The sequence below is a fragment of the Schistocerca cancellata genome, chromosome 4 (assembly GCF_023864275.1).
Source record: "Schistocerca cancellata isolate TAMUIC-IGC-003103 chromosome 4, iqSchCanc2.1, whole genome shotgun sequence".
Lineage (NCBI taxonomy): Eukaryota > Metazoa > Arthropoda > Insecta > Orthoptera > Acrididae > Schistocerca > Schistocerca cancellata.
Genome location: NC_064629.1, coordinates 613,751,729 through 613,772,148, shown reverse-complemented (window position 1 = coordinate 613,772,148; position 20,420 = coordinate 613,751,729). Strand labels below are relative to the sequence as shown.

The 20,420-nt window shown below is 42.5% G+C and overlaps 1 protein-coding gene and 1 non-coding gene across 6 annotated transcripts in view; one reads left to right on the top strand and one right to left on the bottom strand.

Annotated features, from left to right (window-relative positions):
* LOC126185180 (plasma membrane calcium-transporting ATPase 2) overlaps positions 1-20,420 on the top strand; it is a 391,073-nt gene that overhangs the window by 34,191 nt on the left and 336,462 nt on the right. The gene's annotated exons all lie outside the window — the stretch shown is intronic.
* Trnat-ugu (transfer RNA threonine (anticodon UGU)) lies at positions 2,240-2,314 on the bottom strand. Its single transcript has one exon. It is a non-coding gene; the product is annotated as a tRNA-Thr (tRNA).

The window sequence follows — 20,420 nt, the reverse complement described above, 5'->3', positions numbered from 1 at the left end:
TTCCACGCTCATTGCTATTCATCGATCAAATCAACGGTCACCGATCGTCATACCGAGAACTGATGGAGTGTTCTACAGATATTAGTTCCCGTCCGCCAGTTTGCAAGATGCAGTCACATTAAGTACCATGGTGTTGTGTGGATTGCCCAGGGATATGAAAATGCCCAAAATAGTAATACAAAACGATTTTTCACAAGACTGAGAAAAAATCGGTACATTGGCTTGGTCAGTGTCAGGAGACGAAAAAAGTGTGCAGTCAATAAAGGTATGGTGGGTTTGTTGAGCCGCCCCTTCCTTCCCCAGCCTATTTACGCAACAAATTAACTTCTTTGCCCGGGGAGACAAGGGAAGAGCCGTGGTGTATATAATTGCGTAGTTCACCATAATATAGCAAGTAACAAGACATGTAGTGGCGCTGTAAGTCGTCTGCATGTTCTTACTGAACATCGTTATCAATCTTACTTTATCTTTACTTGCTTAAAACCTTGTCAAAACATAGCTTCATCGATCGAATTAAACTATTAGACTCGAGACCTTATTAGGTCTCAAACACATGATCTATATATGCAGACTGAAGCTACTGATGAAGAATGGTACCGAGGCCGGAATTCGAACCCAGGTCTCGCCAGGTCACTGGGTACACTAACCACTACGCAAGCCTGGCACAATGGCTTTGCGTAACTGCACGGACTCCCTTCTGCGTCCAAATTCCCATTCACGCCTCAGCCCACTTATCAATGCCGTTAGAGTTTGGGGGGAGTACAAACTGGACTGAGGCGTGAATGGGAATTTGGACTGACGAGGGAAGCGCGCTAGGGTAGTCCACGCCGTTGTGCAAAGCCACTGTGCCAGGGTGGCGAAGTGGTTAGCGTATCTGCCTAATGAGGACACCCGGATTGGAATCCCAGCCTTGGAACAAATTTTCATTCGTCGCATCAGTCCTAGTAGACACATAACAGCTTCATCGAATCCCAAATTTTAATGGCGCGTCAAGGGACGTTCTCACGATAGTACTGATTCGTATCGCACCGTGTGTACCAGAGCGTATTTGCTGTGTAGTTTGACTTCGTCAGGTCCATTTTTTTAATCGGCGACAGTGGAGATGTGGGGCCGGGCCGCAGGCCCTCTTAAGCTGCTGCTCACGTCGCGCCAATTGTAGCTGGTGGCGCGTCTGAGCGCTTTGCGCGCGCCTTTGGATGGCCGCCGATCTCATTACAATGGCAGCTCGCCGTCACTGCCGCGCCACGCTTCATTCGGCATTTGTCATAGTTTCGTCGTTCCCTGCTCTGTGCCTACTACTCAAGGGATCTTTGCGTTAAACCTAGTTCCTGGAGTCAATCGCCCTTAAAGGAGACGTGGCTTTCTTCCCTTGGTCGTTAACACACTTCACTAACAACTATTAAAAGATAATCGGCCGGGTAGCCGCGCGTGTTAGCACGTCGCTTCCGGGATTCGGGCGCCCGGCGGATTAACGACGCGACCTATGTACCGGCCAGCCTGAATTTGATTTTTAGGCGCTTTTCCACAACCGACTTCGTGATTGCGGGGTTAACACCCAAGCTCCGCCTTAGTTGCGCTATTCGGAATCATTTCAAAAACTTTTGCACCAGTCCACATGGATAACACTGTACGCAAGCAGTTGGGATGCACGCTTTCCGTCCTGGTGCTAACGACGTGGCGGTAGAAAGGGCAACAAGCCAGTCATTACATTAACCATGCCGAATCCGGTAGTAGCAATGGTGACCCGGTATGATGCGAGACACGGGCACAAGGAAAAACGGAAAGTATTAAGATGGCTTGCATTTGAAGTTCAGTTAGCTCCACACTTCCTCGGTATCTTAAATGCCGATGTCGTCTGTGTTTCAGCTTTTTGCTCACAATTAGAGCACGTTACAAATTTCGACAGACTCGCCATGGTAGCTGAAGTGCTTCTTTGCGAATGAGTTTTGGCTCCCGAAACAGTAGTTACATGAATCCGTTTGTATGCAGTCATTGTGATGCGCCCAGAAATGTTATCCTGAATGTAGTAACATACAGCAGCTACTTGCGTGTTTCCTGTAAAACAAAATCTAGCTTAAGAGCGAGACACTGAGTGAGGTGGAGCCATGATAAGGCTCTGGAGACTATGGTCTTAGATGGATACAGCCAGAGCAAGATATCAGAGATTGAAATAACTAAATCAAGACCCTAACTTGTCGACAGGCGTTGATATACATCAACGGGGACAATTGAAAATGTGTGCCCCGACCGGGACTCGAACCCGGGATCTCCTGCTTACATGGCAGACGCTCTATCCATCTGAGCCATCGAGGGCACAGGGGATGGGGATAGTGCGACTGCAGGGATTTATCCCTTGCACGATCCACGTGAGACCCACATTCCCAACTTAATGTCCACACACTACATTCGTAGTGCACCTGCCCATTACACTCATTACTCGGGGCAGATAATCTTGCCGAGTCCCGTAAGAGTTCGGGCAATGCGTGTGCATCCAGTACAGGAGGTCAATGGCCGGTTACTCTTAACTGTATGATGGTATCTGTTCTTTCGGACATGTCCCAAAGAACAGATACCATCTTCATATAGATATGAGATCTTTCGTGAAGTTTCTAGGCTCCATCAGCACCTATAAAATTCATAAGTTGGCGAGGTCGTAAGGGGGCCTTGCATGTATAAAGGGGCTGTGATGTTGTCAGCATGGTTCTTTGCACATTGCATTTCTGAATCTGAAAGAAGGCGTAATGATAGAGAAAGCATTCAGCTTTATCACTAATCTCCCCACACCGTCGCCCCGATTCATTCTCTATCCATCTCTGGTGTTCTCGAAAATACTACACCGATTTTAACCGTAGTGGCAGATACAAGCTATCGTCACACATCTGGATTGTATACCTTTCTATAGTCGCCATCTGGGACATTCGGAGTAGTCTCACTGTTAGTAACCGTAGGAGGTTAGCGGTAGGTGTAGGTGCATTAGATAGAACTAAGATACGTGCTCAGATGGCAAAGTAAGGAAAACTGGCCAACAAATGTAGGAATACCGGTCCAAGTCTCTGTCTACCATATCGTTTTCTGCTAAGGCTCCCTCTATGTGATTGTATTCATGTAATAGTCTGCAATTCTCCCAAGAGTTCCTTTTCTAATGGTTAGTAGTTGCTGAAGCTCTAGGAGGCCGCCGCATTGCTGCATTCAGCGTATGAGGAAACAGTTCTCCATCCGCTGTAATTCCGAAACTATTTGTGTGTAGAAGAGCGAGCAGTTGCGACCACACGTTTCACTGGGAATGTGGCGTCGGGGAAAGCAGGTCAGTTGGCATGAAAGCGGATCAGCCTGGGCGACACGCAGGCTGAAGGACAAGGTTCGCATACATTGCAGGCTCCTCTACGGATGTGCATGCGTGTAGGCAGGTAGGTCTGTTCAGCTGACTTACTACGGGGACACTGGACATTTTTAAACCTTAATTTCGTTAATCAAGTATTTATGACTCCTAGGATGAATTTTTACTCTGCAGCAGTGTACTGATTTGAGACTTCCTGGCAGATTGTGTGCCGGACCGGAACTCGAGCTTGGGCCGCACGTTAACATCCCGGTCCGTCACAGTTCCAATCTGCCATCTAGCGTGGTGTGCTGTCGAACTCAAAGATATACATTTTTGTAAGAGTGCGACGGCTTCTTGACTTTTGTTTCAGTGTGTATGTACTATTGTCGTCCGAACGCCTACGGGAATCAATTTGCGAGTAGGGGGTTAATGGACGAGTAACGCTGCATTTCAGCCTGCGATAAGTTGGAAGTTAGACGGTCAGGAACCTTGTTCGGATGGTGGCTCACGAAAAGCGGTAAGTCCAGGTGCGGCACAAATTTTCAGCTTTCGCCAGTGAATTATCGCCATGCACTGTACGGTTGGAAGGCATGAATTCTCACCCTCCCTGCCAGTTCTTTCCCCTTTCTTTATTTCATATAACGGCCAAGAAGCATTAATGACCTCCTGTGTGATACTTCACCTACGGAAGAGAATATAAAAACGATTTTTTGAAATCGTATGTTGTAGCCAATAGACATGCAGGGTGACAATTATTGAACTGTACGAAAAAAAACGGAAGTTAGTATCAAACTACGGTGTGCACACACTTCAACATGTAAATGTCACTACAGATATTTGTATTTAGGCAAGGACACGTTCGGTATGCCTGTCTTCATTGGCGATGATGTACCGCAGACCAATAGCGAAATTCTGCATGACTCGCCGAAGTGTCTGAACATAGATGCTGTCGACGACCGCATGAATGGCTGTTTTCGGATCAGCAATGGTTTTGGGATTATTGCTGTACACCTTGTTTTTAACATAGCTCCACAAAAAAGCGTGTGTTCGGATCCGGAGAATGTGGCGGCCAATCGTGGCCCATGCCAGGAGCATCTCGGTACCCCAGCGCCAGAATGCGGTCCCCAAAGCGCTTCTCCAGGACGACAAACACTCTTGCTTCGATGGGGTCGAGCTTCGTCTTGCATGAACCACATCTCGTCGAAATTAGGGTCACTTCGGATAGTAGGGATGACATCTTCCAAAACCTTCACGTACCGTTCGGTAGTCAGTGTGCCATCAAGGAATATCGCACCGATTATTCCGTGACTGGATATTGCACACAAGTCACCCGTTCAGGGTGAAGAGACTTCTCGGTCGCGAAATGCGGATTTTCTGTCCCCGAAATGAGCCAATTTCGCTTATTGATGATGAACCCATCCAAATGAAAGTAGGGTTTGTCACTAAACCAAACCATATAACTCCCATCACGCCCCGCTGCCAAACGTACAGTTTGAACGTCCTAACGCAAAACGTTTAAAGTTATGATGGTTTTATTTCATGTAATTCAATAATTGTCACCCTGTACTTAACTACGTAACTATAAACGACGGAAACGTCAGGGGACTTAACGTTTAGAGCTCTGAACTGTGATTGGTAGGGCTAGACTTCTCATACAGTGCTCTCGATATAGGGGAACACTGTCAAGTTTCCTTCCACTGCGTCTTTATCTGGTGTTTTTGTGGTAGATTCACTTTATATTCGTCGTAAAACTGAGCGAATACGATGCACGATTCACATGATTTTGGATTATGTGAAAAGGCGAGTAGCACTTTCGGTCAGCGATGTTGGCTTTCGTGGAAACCCATTTTCTCGAAAGTCAGACTCGACAGCGCCGTCAGTGCTCCGCTGCCGTAAGCTCTCTACGTGATCCAGTGACAACTGTTCACTATGACTGTAAAACTATCGCAAGAATAACACAAACGTTTGAAATTACATTCATTTTCAAAACATTGATAGTGGTGAACATTAACACCATAGCACATTTTTTGTAATCCATAAAACAGAGGTATTACTCAGCGATGAAGCTAGTTACTTGGCACTGTACCGCCATAAATTTTGAAGTAAATCTTAAAATGTGAAATTTGTTTCGTCATTCACGTGAGTGAATGCTGTTGGTGTGTCTGTAGAACTTCCGATCGGAACCATGATGTCTTCACCACTTTGTTCTTCAGTAGTTCAAAGTCCAACCTGTTCCACAATGTTCCTGCTACATTAAAGCATCACGACGCGTTCTTCTATGCATTTCCGTTTTAGTCGCTTCGTCTGTGCGTTTTTCCCATATATTTGGTTTGTTCCGAATTAGTTCAGCTGATTTCAGGTCGCGGTTACACGGAGGTAATCAACGAACAGTGGTTTAATGTAAAACTTGTCCACTATATATATACAGGCTTTGCTCTAGTTTGCCTCAATAATTCGTAACAATTATCGCTTAGTTTTTTCTCTCCATTACAATTTTTCTTTGGTTTCCAAGGTAGGTTTTTCTTGAACTGTGTTGGAAAGAATTTGAGGTCTTCGTTCGGTACGTCAGATAGTACAGCTAGTGACGTTTTATTTGGAAATACCTCCCTGCGTATTCAAGGAAAAAATACAGCAGACATTCTGAAGTTTACACGAACAGCTGCGTTACAGACTACGCTCGTAGTTAACCGTTGCTGTAGGGAACGCGACTCCTTGGCATTTCACACCTCGCACTGCTAAACAGTCTTTCAGACGGGCTGTCCTGATAGTATCGTTCAGAAGCTTAGATGACTGTCACATTTGTAAAACAGTTGGTAATAGCTCACTGACCGCCAGACCTTGTAGTTTTCAGACAGTAAGTGCAATTCTTCAAAATGAGGCGAGGTGCAGCAAGCGATTTGTACTGCCGCAAGACCTTACCTTTAGTTATACGAAGCTGATTTGTCGTCAGGCTGAGAAGTTCTCTCAATCTGTTAGAATATTTCTGCGCGGTGTGGGATCCTTACCAGGTGGGATTGACGGAGGACATCGAAAGGGTGCAAAAAAGGGCAGCTCGTTTTGTATTATCACGTAATAGGGGGAGAGTGTGGCAGATATGATACGCGACTTGGGATGGAAGTCATTAAAGCAAAGACGTTTTTCGTCGCAGCGAGATCTATTTACGAAATTTGTCAACAACTTTCTCTTCCGAATGCGAAAATATTTTGTTGAGCCCAATCTACATAGGTAGGAATGACCATCAAAATAAAATAAATCAGAGCTCGAACAGAAAGGTTTAGGTGTTTGTTTTTCCCGCTAGCTGTTCTGGAGTGGAATTGTAGATAGTACGATTATGGTTCGATGACCCCTCTGCCAAGTACTTAAATGTGAATTGCAGAGTAATCATGTAGATGTAGAAAATTTTGGACCATCTCATCTGTCTTCAGGCGCTTCACAGTTCTTCGCTAAACTCTTTAAGGTACGCAGAGATTTAAAGATCCGTAAAATAGTCATTCCTGTAAAGAAGTTCAATTAATTGAATATTATTTGTGCTCAGAATATTTTTTCAGATGCAAAACGTACCGAACGTCATAAAATTATAACAGCCAGAAATAGTTTCGTTCATTAATGATCGTAGAATCGTGTATCGTATGTCTGGGTTTTTTGGGCAACCGTACTGTGCTAAGTCTGTAGATACAACAGAGCAATTCCAAATAACGTGCACTGCTAGCTGTACACTTACAACAGAAAACACCTAATATACAACAAAAATTAGGGACGAATCGTCATAGCTGCTGTTGGTTAGAGCGCGCGAAGTTTTTTTTTACGACGCAAGAGTTATCCTCAGACCTACTGGTCAAAACTAGTGAGAGCCTGTTGATACCGCCACGCATTTAGGTTACAAAAATTGATGTTTAAAATAGCGCTGACAATTTGCAAGTCAAAGTATCCAAACTAAATACTTTTTGTATCACTGGATATGAGAGTATATCTACTTTTTGTGTAATGGGGAAGGCGGCAGTGAATGCCAGCAAGTTACCATCGAGAACGCTACTACTGATAAGGCAGTGTACCTGTGTCTGGAACTGTGGCCTTGTTGAGAGACCAAGAACTGGTGGAAACAGGAAAATTTATCACAGTTCTTTATCCGATGAGAACTGGAGTCGAGTTCTTAGTCTGCCTGAAGTTAGTCAAACCAAGAGTGGTCGGTAGGATCTTCTCAAAGTAAGTAATAGTTTGTCACTATTTCTTTAATTCACAATTTCCGAACAGTTGTTCTGCAATATAATGTTCCTTAACTATAATTTCAGAAATAATTGGTGTTTCATGTTGTAGTGAAGGACAACGGAGTGTGATGTCGGGTAGTTTCCAGTGTTCATAAAACGAACGTAGTGTATCAACCTTTAATAATCGGGTTCATGTAAATAATGTCGCCAATATTGAACTGTGTTTTTGAAACTGTGACTGACTGTTCATGAAATAAAAAATAAAACAGTTGTCACTTCTTTCTCTCACGATGCGTTTCGAGGGCTTGCACACTCACCTTAAAGTGGATCAGTGGATTACAGTAAATTTATGTTCGCTGGATATAGCCATTTGTCTGTTTTGAACTTCCTTTCGTTAAAAATAAGCGAAATGGAGTTGAGACAACTGGCTACCTTCAGCAAACAAAAGTGTAATGCAGTTCACTGATTCACCTGAAGATCGTGGTGTAAACTGTAAACCCTCGAAAAGTGTTGTGGGAGAAAATAAATAATGGTTATTTATCTTCCGTACGTAAGCTTAGCGGCAGTTATTGGAAATCTCAGAATTTGCTAGCTGCACTGTACTGCGAAGCTCCCGGGCAGATCGCGAAGTGTTTACCGCCAAAGTTGTCAATGGAATATATGTTAAGGTAACGGGTGTCTAATTGCAGCAAACGTGTGCGGCATAAGTAAAGCGCAAACTTCCTCGACAATGACTTCAAACAACGTGAACATTCTTAGCAACTTTAGTAACGCTAATAACAGTAAGACTGATTCCATGGGGACTGCGTAGGAGCATTATACAGCGAGGGCTCGGTAGATTTTCCTAATTCGAGCCGTGAGTGGCAAAACCTCCACTGCAGATTATCTGATCAGACAGAAGACGATTTTGATTATCGACTGTATTGTTCCTCGAATCTGTCAAAGAACATAAAAGCTTCGCCGAAACATGTAAAAAATCTTTGATTTTGGATGGACACTTTTTCTCTCCCAAATTTCCACATTTTGTGCCTTCAAGGTTTTATTTTGAATGGTGTACATTCGATGTGCAATAAATTGAGAAACATTTATTTCTATGTTCGTCATTCAGTTTACGCATGAGTTTTCGTGCATGTAGTTCATTATTTAAATATCTTTTCTTTCCAGCCTCACTGACGCTATTAAACTGATGTTACTTCCTATTCTTTGCGTCATGTTTGAGGAAGCAAATGGTATAAACCAGACTAGTTGCTGTAGTTTCGGACAAATATGAAGTCAGCTGTATTGTTTAAAGCGCTGATGGAGTAACTTCAAAATGGGTTTTTCAAATGCAAGGTAACAAAACTGTCATTTAGGAAAGCAACGAAATACTGGGAATTCTTAGACATGACAGCAGCTTCCAACAATACTGCCCCACCAGTATTAGCGTGATTTTGGAACGCGTAGTTTCGTACACACACCCAGAAGGAGAAAGATGAAAAAGTGCGTTATTAGCGGTTTTGGGCGCTGCCTGTTGCACATAATTTCGAGTATTTACGTGGTTGGGGTGATGTACCGGCGCTATCGTGGGAACATGGAAAGCAACTGGGTTGCAGGGATTGATAGTGAAGATGTTCGCGGTTGTGTTGGTCGACTCTGCTGTTCGTATGTTCGTATTCAGTTCGGACGCTGATTTCCATTCTGTGATGTCTTATTTAGGATGGGATAAAAGTTCGGGTGGTAGGGTTCTCAAACGAAAAGACCGATCACGTTGGACCGGATGCAGCTACTGGTTATTAACACAGGCGAAGCAATTGGCTGTAGACATTGTAGGCTGAAATGCAATGTAGCAATGGCTGTTGAGTAATATCGGTCGCCCAATGGTGTGAAAACAAAAGGGAAGTTAAGAGCATTTCTACAGCCCGCTACAGCTTAGTCCGAGTATACACGTTGTTATATAGCCATGCATAGCGTTGAATCTCAGATCCTGTTTCCCTGTGTTGGATGCGTACGCTTAACTTGCATCACAACCAGAGTAATTTCTAAGAATCAGCATTATAGAAATTGAGACTTTAGAGTTAAGCTCTAATGGATGCTTCTCTGCACAGCGATTAATTTTAATCTGGATTTAATTCTGATATCTACTGAATCCCTTTGTCAGAAATATTGTTTCGTTGGTAATTTGAATAAGCGAAGCTAAAGAATTAACTAATCCAAAGAGAAGTTTCAACGCCAGTTACGACCAAGATACGCAGCTTTCTTCTATGCAGTGGCGCTATGACGTTACCCAGACGAATTGAAGCGATTGGGATCCTGATGCGATTTTCGTAGTGTGGGCTTCATGTGGCATCAGTGAACCACAAGAAAGATGCACATATGTTCAGAATCCTGTGCAAAGAACCAATAGTAAACGTGGTTTGCACTGTCGACCCGCACTCCGGATAAGCGAGGTTGAAATCTCCATTGCGTAATCCAGATCTCCCTAAACTATCCAAGGCCAACATTACGGTGGTTCTTCCAAAAGAGCCAGAGCGAATTTCCTGTATCGTACTTGTCCGGTTCAGACTTCATCCCCGAAAGACAGCGTTAGTGGTGGGCCGTCTGTCACCTAGATTAAATATCTAGGCGTAACGTTGCAGAACGATGTGAAACGGAACGAGCACAAGAGGTCGGTAATAGGGAACGCTAATAGTCGACTAAGATTTATTGGTAGAATTTTAGGAAACCATACGGAATACTTGTGCGAATTGAGTACTGGATCCCCACCTGATCGGATTAAATGATCATTATGGAAATGAACTCAATTGTGAGTCGAATTTCTTTTCGCGGAACGCTATTGAGAAAAGTAAGAGAAGAGGGATTTGCGGCTGACTGCAGAACGATTCTACTGTTGTCAACGTATATTACGCTTAAGGATCGCAAAGACGAGAGAAATTAGGGGTCGTACGGAAACGAAGTGTTTTTTTCTCCCTCTCTCCGTTTGCGAGTGGAACAAGAGAAAAATGCTGGGAAAATACTGCTTGCAAAGTATGTATGTAGATGTTGAAGAAAAATTGAGATTTGACGTTATTTTCCTCTGTGAAGCAGCTTTCCTGTTAGCTTAAAATTGCAAAACAAAACACATTCCTGTGTTTTCTGAGGTGTGGGCAGCACCGAAACGGCCAAACGTATACGTTTCAAGTAACATGGAAGGCATTGATCCCTAAGATTTAGAAATCCTGTAGAACGGAAGCAAGCAGACCGGGACACAGACAACATGGAAGGGGAGAACCTACTTTCTCCGGACACGGACTGATATCTAGCCCGTTCCCTTCGTTCATAGCGAGCGCAGCTACATCCCAGTAGTCTCGAGAAAGCAAACTGTTCCGCAATAACTATCATTCTGAGGGCTCTAACAAAAAGTTTGTGACAAAGATGGACGCGATGTCTTCGATCCGAATTATTTTGTTAGCGATTTGCTGGAAGTAATTTCAGTACCAACTTCGAGACGCTATTCTATTTCTGGAATCTTCTTTCTTCCAGAGGAAGGTAAGGAACTATCACGTCGCATTAGTGGCCATTAAAGACACAGCACTAAATTATTAGGAAATTCGGAGGAAGGAATCGACCGTGCAGTTACTGAAGAAACGGCGCTGTTACACGTCTGAGGTGGGTCTGAAAAATTACAGAAGATCTAAATCGGGATGGTCAGTCTCGGATGTGAATTCGTCATGAGTGAGTTCCATTTTTTAATTGTGCCATCTAATTTGGTTTTCTCTCTTTCGTAAAATGTCGCCCGTCAATGAAGGGAATACCCAAGGAAGTTATCACTGTAGTGAAGTCTCGTTGCATGTTTCCCATTGGTTAACTGCTGTCTCGGTGCACACGAACTGAGGCGCCAAAATATCATCACGGTTTGTATTTCATGCTCACAAAAATGAGAGTTTACCCTACGGTTGAACTTAATCAGCATTTAATAAAACTGTTAATAGTTTATTATTTGGTAGTTTTCCTCTGCTACTTAGTGGCTGTGTTATTCCTAAAACTGCATTCGATTCAGGGCAGAAGGTAACTGGAAAATAACAAAAATAACTTTTTTAAAATTATGATAGTTTTAGTATACTTTGTTCGAATGTCTTTTATACCAAATACATACTTATAGACCATAATGTCGGTTTAAATGGCAGCCTGCAGTGTGTGTAATGCCCACTTGCTTATCTGTGACTTGCATTTAAATTCATAAGTCTAGGGACATTTCTTCCGTTGCTTTGAGTTTTCAGGTATTGGTTGTGTTGTGTATTCGGTTCTTCCCTTTTGTAGTAACGTAATAAGTGTTTCTGTTCCTGAGCAAAGAATGCCAAGATCGGTCTCAGTTTTCAAGGAAAGGTCTGGGGGACTGGAAAGAAAGAAAATCGTGGATATAGTGAAAACAATAATGGGTTTGCCTATGGCATGCATCATATTGGAAAGGGGTTACCAGCAGGGATAATATTGTGCATTCGTGAACTTACCAAGACCGTAAACAGAAATTCAGAAATACGATTCTTTACAGCGTGCTGCTTGCAAACCACTGGCAGAAGAATCTGACACAGTGAAAGAAACTGTGAATTGAAATGAGTACATAACCGGAATGTATTGAGGATACTGCAAGGTCAGTAACGCTTCAAACGCAATTCCCCGCAACTTTTGTTTTCTGGCTCAATGTAAATTTTCTGATTCGGTCACTTGTCTTACTAAACGTGACTGGAGTACCTTGGTGCAGCTTCCTTGCTACAATATAAAGAACCATATTTCTTATTGCAAAACTTTATCCGAAAAACGGACTAATAAAAAATTTTTCAAAATCAGTTTTAATAGACTATTCTTAAAGTGTCAGCTTGTTAGCAAATAGTGTAAATGTCAAAAAATTCATGTTCTGCTGTTAATACTTCCTGAGAGAAGTTGCATTGAAAACGGCCAATTTAACATGTCTGAGATACAGTACCTTCTCCCTTTAAGCACGGGAGATGCTTCGAATACTATTAAGTTACGCTCGCCCGATGTAGTTCACCTACTTCTGAAGTGTAAACTCCGCAAATACATACACAAACTGATCGGCACTAACTTATATTCAGATAAAAATTCCTTTCATAGATGCTAGTTAAAAGTTGTTGTTGGTGCCTCTTCAGTGGCGTGACAAAACTTCGTCCTGGGCGCAAGCAGTAATAGCCGCTAACACAGCACTTCCAATAACTTATAACTGTCAAACCCTTGGATTCACAAGACGTTTTACCTTCCATTATATTGTGATTAAAATAACTTACGTACTGTTTCCTTGTTATACGGAGAACTTAAAGGGATGGCCCAGTGCGAATATTTCTCTCACGAGAATGGAACTTCCTAGATGATTATATCAGACCGCCCAGTCCTGTACATTGAAGTAACATTGTTTGTCAGGAAACAGATAAGGAAACAATATCAAAGAAATGGATGCATTTCGATCTCAGGTAAACAAGAAATTCTCCTCAAAGACAGTCGATGCACATACATACCAAATATAAAATTATGTCCAGTCGCTAGTAAAAACACACAAAAAAATTGTGGGCTGTAGCTAACCCTGCAGAATTATTGCATGAAGTTTGACAAATTTTGTTGACTGCTGTGTATCGGGTGTCTAACGTAATTCGGTCTTTTGTGAGGCATGCTCGCTCCCTTACCCCTCATCACTTTTTAACATTCTGTCTGCGGCAATATTTAGTGAATGAGTGGCGGTACTGAATAAGATACCATCACATTGCTTGAGTGAGAGAACACTTTGATGGAGCCTCATCGCGGGTGTTCTTTAGAACCTGAAGGAATATCTCAAATATGGGGCATGGGAAAGACTCTTTAACCCGAAAATTTCTTGAAGTCGCGGACATTTTGCGAAAAGTAGCAAATAACCACTTAACCTGCTACCTTGGAACGTAAATCACGCTGGAGTAGATATGTTTAAAACTTCTAAATTATGAAAACTAAGTAATAAAGTTCCTGATAATGGGTCTGTGAAAATGCCAGGTTAGAGCAGTGTGGTGCTGGTTTCAGACAATTGTTTGACAGCTAGTTTTTGGTTGTTGGTGCTGAAATCCACTATTTCTGTACTATCAGTTTTCAAATTTTAAAAGTTTCGTAACATCGACGCTCATTCCACAAAGCCGATTGAAGTCAAAAACACGAGGAAATGATCAATTATTCTTATTGCTAACTTGAAACAGGGCAATACCGGCCGGGTAGTTCCTTTCTTAGGTTAGGCTATATTTAATTTTGCTATGGTGATTCTTCTCCACAAATGTGTGTCCAAGTCTTGAAGCCACCCGAACATTCTTTTTAATGTAGTGTCACAAGTTTACTCGGATGTCAAACCGACTTTCGCCTTACGAGAGGATAGTTTTGTTAGAAACATATGCTCTAAATTTGATCAGTTCAGCTCTCGATATATCTAGGAATTGATATCAGCCGCCTTGTATTCGTTCTGTAGCACCAAAGTTATCCACACGTGTGAGAAACAGGCACATTACATTTCTCTGAAAATAAACTGGCTAGAGCTATTAAGTTGTAGTTGCTTGGCAGCCGAATAAGCTGCACTGGCATGCATACCAAACTCAGAGCACGTGGCTGAAATTTGCATCATTGTGGATGCATCTTGACTACTGAACTGAAACACCCATCGTATATAAGGGGTGTGTGTGTGTGTGTGTGTGTGTGTGTGTGTGTGTGTGTGTGTGTGTGTGCGCGCGCCAGCTGCTCGACACAAATACGGAGCTGTACGGGAATACTAATGCTCGACCTTTTGGAAATGAGCGTAGCAGTAATATGGCAGGAGCTATCCCGCAGTGGTGCGCTTTGTCTCCCACGCGGGTATTTGTAGGTATTGGCGTGACAATCTGTGCACTTGGCAGGCTTCGCGTTTTGGCCTAATTTTAGCCTGGTGCGGGCCGGTCGGGCTGGGTTCCCGGCTACCGCGACAAGTCGCTCTGTCTGCCGAGTTGTGCGCATACCGCCGCCCTCCCAACCTCTCTGCACAGTCGCGTGCTACAGTACGCGTGTCAAGTTACACAGAAGTTCACTTCCGATCTGAGCTGTGAATGGTCGTCACTTAACTACAGATGTATTCCAGTCTCGCATTTTAAAATAAATCACAATTACAGTTCGAACCACCGCAAGCGGCATTGTTTTCTGAAGATGGAATGTAGCGTGAATTCTGTATTTTGTATAAACGGGTTTCAGTTCACAGAAGTGCTGTATTACATAGTTGAGGTGGGAAATCATGTTGCGTATGTAGCATTTTCACGCTAAACGCCACTCACAGTTTCTCTCTCTCTCTCTGCGCCACAGATGTATTTAATAACTCTGTATCTATTGTCTAGTGTAAACCAAACCTGTAAACACAGCAAACACAGAATTACCACTAAGCGATCTGATTGCGTAGGCGAGAAATAGAGAAGCGAGGTAGTAACAAAATACCTTCCAGTACTCTCAAGTGGAACGCTGTCACTCGTACACGCTTAGATAGCATTGGAATTAAACACAGTTTGGCACTCCTGTTCCACAATACTCCTCGCACTCTATTAGCGTGATATATATTGGTAGTGCAGTGTGCGCGGTTCCACGTTTCAATGAATAACCCACAGGAAGCTTCAGTTTTGACTAGCGAGCCATTCCGGCTTCACAACGGGTAGCACTAAACATTTTCGGCCGGATTACTTGTCCAATTTAGCGGTAATTAATTACGTATACAAACATTCCTCGTGAATAAGTCGATTAGTGAAAACCGTATAAAATTCCCTACAGTAGTTTCGGAGATTAGCCTTTAGATACAGAGAGAAACGCCCGGTAAATTTTTTACTATGCGACAATAATGATCGGTTAGAAAAACGTTTACGTACATTTTAACCAACTACGCTAGCATTACTTCCAAAGTAACTCCCTTGCGTTTGCACATTTCTTCTATAGGTATTACTGTTAGTAGTCTCTCTGGAACTCATCTTCTGGTTTGTCAGCAGAGGCCCTTGGTACAGCTGTTTGAATCTCCTGTACCATTGTAAAATGCCCATCGCCTCCACTTCTGGCGATAAAGACACGGCGCCATGTCGGCAGAATAAGGACGTTGTGGTAGCACTGCAATTGACTTAGACGTCAAAAACTGCCCAACAGGCAATGTGGTATGGGACGGTGCGTTATAGTGATGGAAGATCCAGTGGTTAGCTTTCTGTGGACGAACACAGCGGATGCGATTTCCATGTTTTCCGAGAATTTCCTCGAAGTAATATTCGTTTGCTGTCGCACCTGGAGGTAAATGTTCTTTGTGCCCAATACCAATAGAGTCGGAGAAACTTTTGACTTAGACATGCGCGCTTTCTTTGGTCTTCGCGATTCCTACCAAGACTAGTGCTTAACTTAACCTTGCGTGTGGGATCGTACTGGAAAAACCTAGTATAATCACTAGTCATTTCCGTGTTCCATGGATGATTTTGTGTGATAAATGTGAATTATGTGGAACAGGTAAATTTACATTCACATCGCAATTTAATTTGTACATGTTGTTACATGCTGAACGTTTATAAGTTCTTTCTACACAGATACGAGTTACGAATTCCTGTCAAACACCGTTTACGCTTTACAATAATAGAAATTCTACAGAACAGACGTTGCTAAGGAGAAACGTTCTTAGTGCTTGAAAATTTGATTTGTCGTCTGATGTTTTATATCGCTAAGTAGCCAAAACTGCAGCATTGTGCACTTCTTATGCTAAAGACTACTTCAATGTGGAATTATTTCATTTCTTCTTCTGTTATTCTAATTGTATAAATCATTGTTCCTTTCCAATTGTAGTGTTTTATTTACAACAAACTTGGTGAGGGGATATAGTGGAGCAGTAGTCAGAATGCCCAACTCCTTACATCAATGTCTAAAAGATTATCGTAAGTGAGCACCCCATATTATTCCTAAAGCAGGTTTTTAAGCGACTAAAGCTGCTTTTCTTAAATATGGCTGCACCAGAACATTATTACATATATTACTGGACGATAACTCGATTAAGTAATTCTGGATCAATTCCTCTTGTTCAAATAGACGAGCAACTACAGTCTTCCGTTGATCTTTTTGTTGCAGTATGAAGTTATTGGAAACCATTTTGGCACAGTTACCTGATTTTCAGATTTCCAGTTAATGTCAGGCGAAGTATTCAGTTCGATTGCAGTCTTTTTCAAGATTAATCTTCGATCAGCTTGCACAAGTCCACTCATCCTGACTGTGTTATCAGTCCGTGCTGCTGATGGTCGCACACTGCGGTGTTCATCTTAGACATCAGTTCTGCCTTTAAAAAAATTTTCTGCCAGTGAAACGCTTGTGCACTTCATAAAACCACGGTTCCGTAAGTGTGGCGAAGCGTCCCGTATATTACTGTGGCAGTCTCAGCCAGTCTCTCACAAAGACTGCGTACTACTGCATAATATTTTGAGATTTCATTGTTGTGACGAGGAGAGTTTACTGTTAAAGCTGTTACTCCTTACTGAAACTTAGGCGCACGCCACTTGTGGGTGTAGTGAGGAGAGACAGAGGTCAACACTGCCTGCGGTAGCAGGCTGCTGAGTTGTCGCCCATGTAGGAGGAAAGTCTCACTGCTTCATTCTCGTCCCTCTGTGTGGATATTTAATTTTTCATAAAAAATATAATTTAGTATGCCTTGCTAGAAACACTCGTCTCTTTCGCGCATGACTAGTTTACTCTTTTTAAAAACCGTATCCCAGAGGCAGACAATTTTTTCAGTCTACTCTCGCTATCATTGATGTATAGTTAAGTTAGACAAAAGCTCTGAAGAAATTACTGCCTAATAACTCATTCGTCAGTATAGTCAATGAGATATGAATGATGTTAACAGCAAGCCGCTGCCCACAAAGTTCCCCGCTATTGTTTCCCGTACTTGCATTTAGGGGTTGCAACGCGCACTACTTTGATCTGGAACTTCGCTGCTCCTAGTGGACAAGTTAGTTCGCGATAACGCCGGGTCTGCGGTTCGCTTTGTCGAGTAGTAGAACTGGTAAACGTAATTAGAACGCTTGTATGATTCTCTGAGTTTGTACATAAAGGAAGGCACGTGACATTCTGCATGTCAGCAACCAGAGTTACTAACCCTAGATTACTAAAACCTCGTAAAATTTACGGTTGCGTGATACCAATTCGCGGTTCCCACCAAACTGGCAATGTCAGTATAGGGTGTAAAACAGCAAATTTTGTACTTCGTTAAATACCATTGGAGACCTTACAATTGTAATTAACTAGTGCAGACACTATAAATTATGTCGTCCTCTTAATGAAATGGGGAAACTTTTTACCTGAAATACAGCAAAACCCAAGTTAACCAAACTCGGGCAACCGAAACAAGATTTATGTGAAACTACTCCGAAAATCACAGATAAAATCCTATACTCGCTGAAGTAATTCATGGCGAGAGCGTGATGGGCTGCGGTTAGCGGGGAGCGAGAGGTGAACGCTCACCAGTTGCTTCCCGACCCACCGACTAACCTCTCTAAACAAAGCTATACTGCCAACAGTTGTGCATTAGCTTGGTTGTTTTCCGTTGCGTATTCCTGTGATATGCTAAAACTATTAAGTACAGTATAGTATATATTAATATACTGTAATTCTGAAAACTCAATTTTAACTTTAATAAAGAACGTGAGCGTAGCCTACAGATAGTTTAGACTTCGTTTGATCTTCAAAGCTTCCAAAAATACGTATAACACAAAATACTGTAGTACATACTAGATGCTCATGGCTTAACCGCAAAATAACTCGAAACAGTTTTCCCCCTCCACCCCTTCCTTTTAGTTGAGTAACCCGGATTGTACTTTATTACTTCGTGATAACAGCGCGCTTCATCTTTTTAATCCTAAATACCTTTCTACGGGTCAACACCAAACATAAAACTCAGCTGGTATTTGTTCTTGGATGGTACTGCCGTTAGTGATGGGAACCCAAAGTACGTGCATTACACCTGAGATCGTCCCAAAGGCTTTTCTTTCTGTTTCTTTTTTTGGCTGCTAGAGAAAAGTGTCTGTAGATTTCTTGGAAACTTCCTGCTACTCCCGATAACTTTGAAGGGCTAACTCGCCGAATGTAAGTCGATAAAAATAAGATATATATGCAGATCACTCTGTACAAAGAACTAAATTGTACAGGAATATTATTCAGCCATTGGGAAACGAGAAATTTATTGCTGGGGATTGTAAAGGTAACTTCCTGAAAGCACACATAGCTTCAGAAAGAACAGTGACTGCTGAAATTGTAGAAAGCAAATCTCAATGAAATTAGGGACCTTTGTGAATTTTTTACTAAAAAAGGACTAAATATCACACACAATTGCTCAGGTTATTATACTGAACGCGTAGTGACTCTCATACAGCTAAATTTGTAAAAAGTGTCCAACAGTTTCAACTAATTACGTTGCTTAAAGGATACTGTTTTAGATGTAAGTGCTGTAACATTTTTTTCTCATACGGTTCTTAGACAGTGGACTCGCATTCGGGAGGACGACGGTTCAATCCCGCATCCGGCCATCCTGATTTAGGTTTTCCGTGATTTCCCTAAATAGCTCCAGGCAAATGCCGGGATGGTTCATTTGAAAGGACACGGCCGACTTCCTTCCCTGTCCTTCCCTAATCCGATGAGACCGATGACCTCGCTGTCTGGTCTCCTTCCCCAAAACAATTCCAACTCATACGGTTCCAGTGAACCGATGCGTAAGTAGGTGTGTTAAAAATTTGACTACCTTGTTTGATGCAGTTCACTCGATAGGCCTGTGATTATTTATATTTTAAGAAAGTTAGAAAAATAATCTCGCCAAATTGGTTAACTTTTGACGCATGTTTTCTGGGTATGCATTAAACAAAACTCGTAAAACTGGGCAAATTTGTAACGCAGATACTTCATTTCTTCTGTTGTCCTAAGCTTCGTGCTAATTTTGACCATCTTCGATATTTGCATTACCTCATTGAGCATGAAACTTTTCTCTCAAAATTTAGGGTTGGAGGCTATACAAGGAAGCTGAATGTTGCGCTAAATATTTTTACAAGGTTATAGTACCCAAAGTACTAAGTGTCCAAAATTTCCTAGCTTCATGGTAACAAGACTGACGATGTGTCAGTAACACGTTTTCACTCTTCAGTGTTAGAGGGCTAATCAGAATTTGCCTTTCAAGGCTGTGCTGTGTTCTTCTCTTCGTTGTATTTTAAATAAAATAAATTCTCCCCGCAGAACAAAATTGTCCCCCTAACAGATTATAAGTCAACTGCAGGTATCATCTATTATTCAAATAACTATTATTGCTGGAGGATTGGGTTCCCCGACAAGAAGTTGATGGTAAACTTAGGCTGCAGTTTGCCGCAGCCAGATCGTGAAACAGAAGAAGAGCGCAGAATGAAAGCTCTAGCGGGCATAGCGGTGGGGCGAGGCGCAGCGCAAGGTAAACAAACTTAACGATCGCCGCCGCCCTAAGTTATTAAGCGGCGGCAACGGGCACTCGCTCGCTCTCTTGCCTGCTTACCGCCCGACTCACCTACTCTCTTCGTATTTCTATTTTGACATCGCCAAATCAGACAACCGACGTTGTAGAAATCCCACTGCTTGCAGTAGTCTCAAAAGCACTCGATCATACATGGATACACCCACTCACTGTCACAATTGACAATACTGAGATGCTTAGTCAGAACCCACAGCGTTACCTTGACCCTTGTTCCCTACAGATATACGTACTTGAGAGAGCGCCTTAGAAGCAGAAGTCCGTCTTCTCAGTTCTCTAATGGCATTATAGTGGAAATGCGATATGGTGAATCTCGGCGCCGTTCCGTATCAGTGTGTACGCACGCCTAATGTTAAACCCTGTCCGTAGTGATCCGGAAAAGGCTTTCCTGGATTAACGTTGA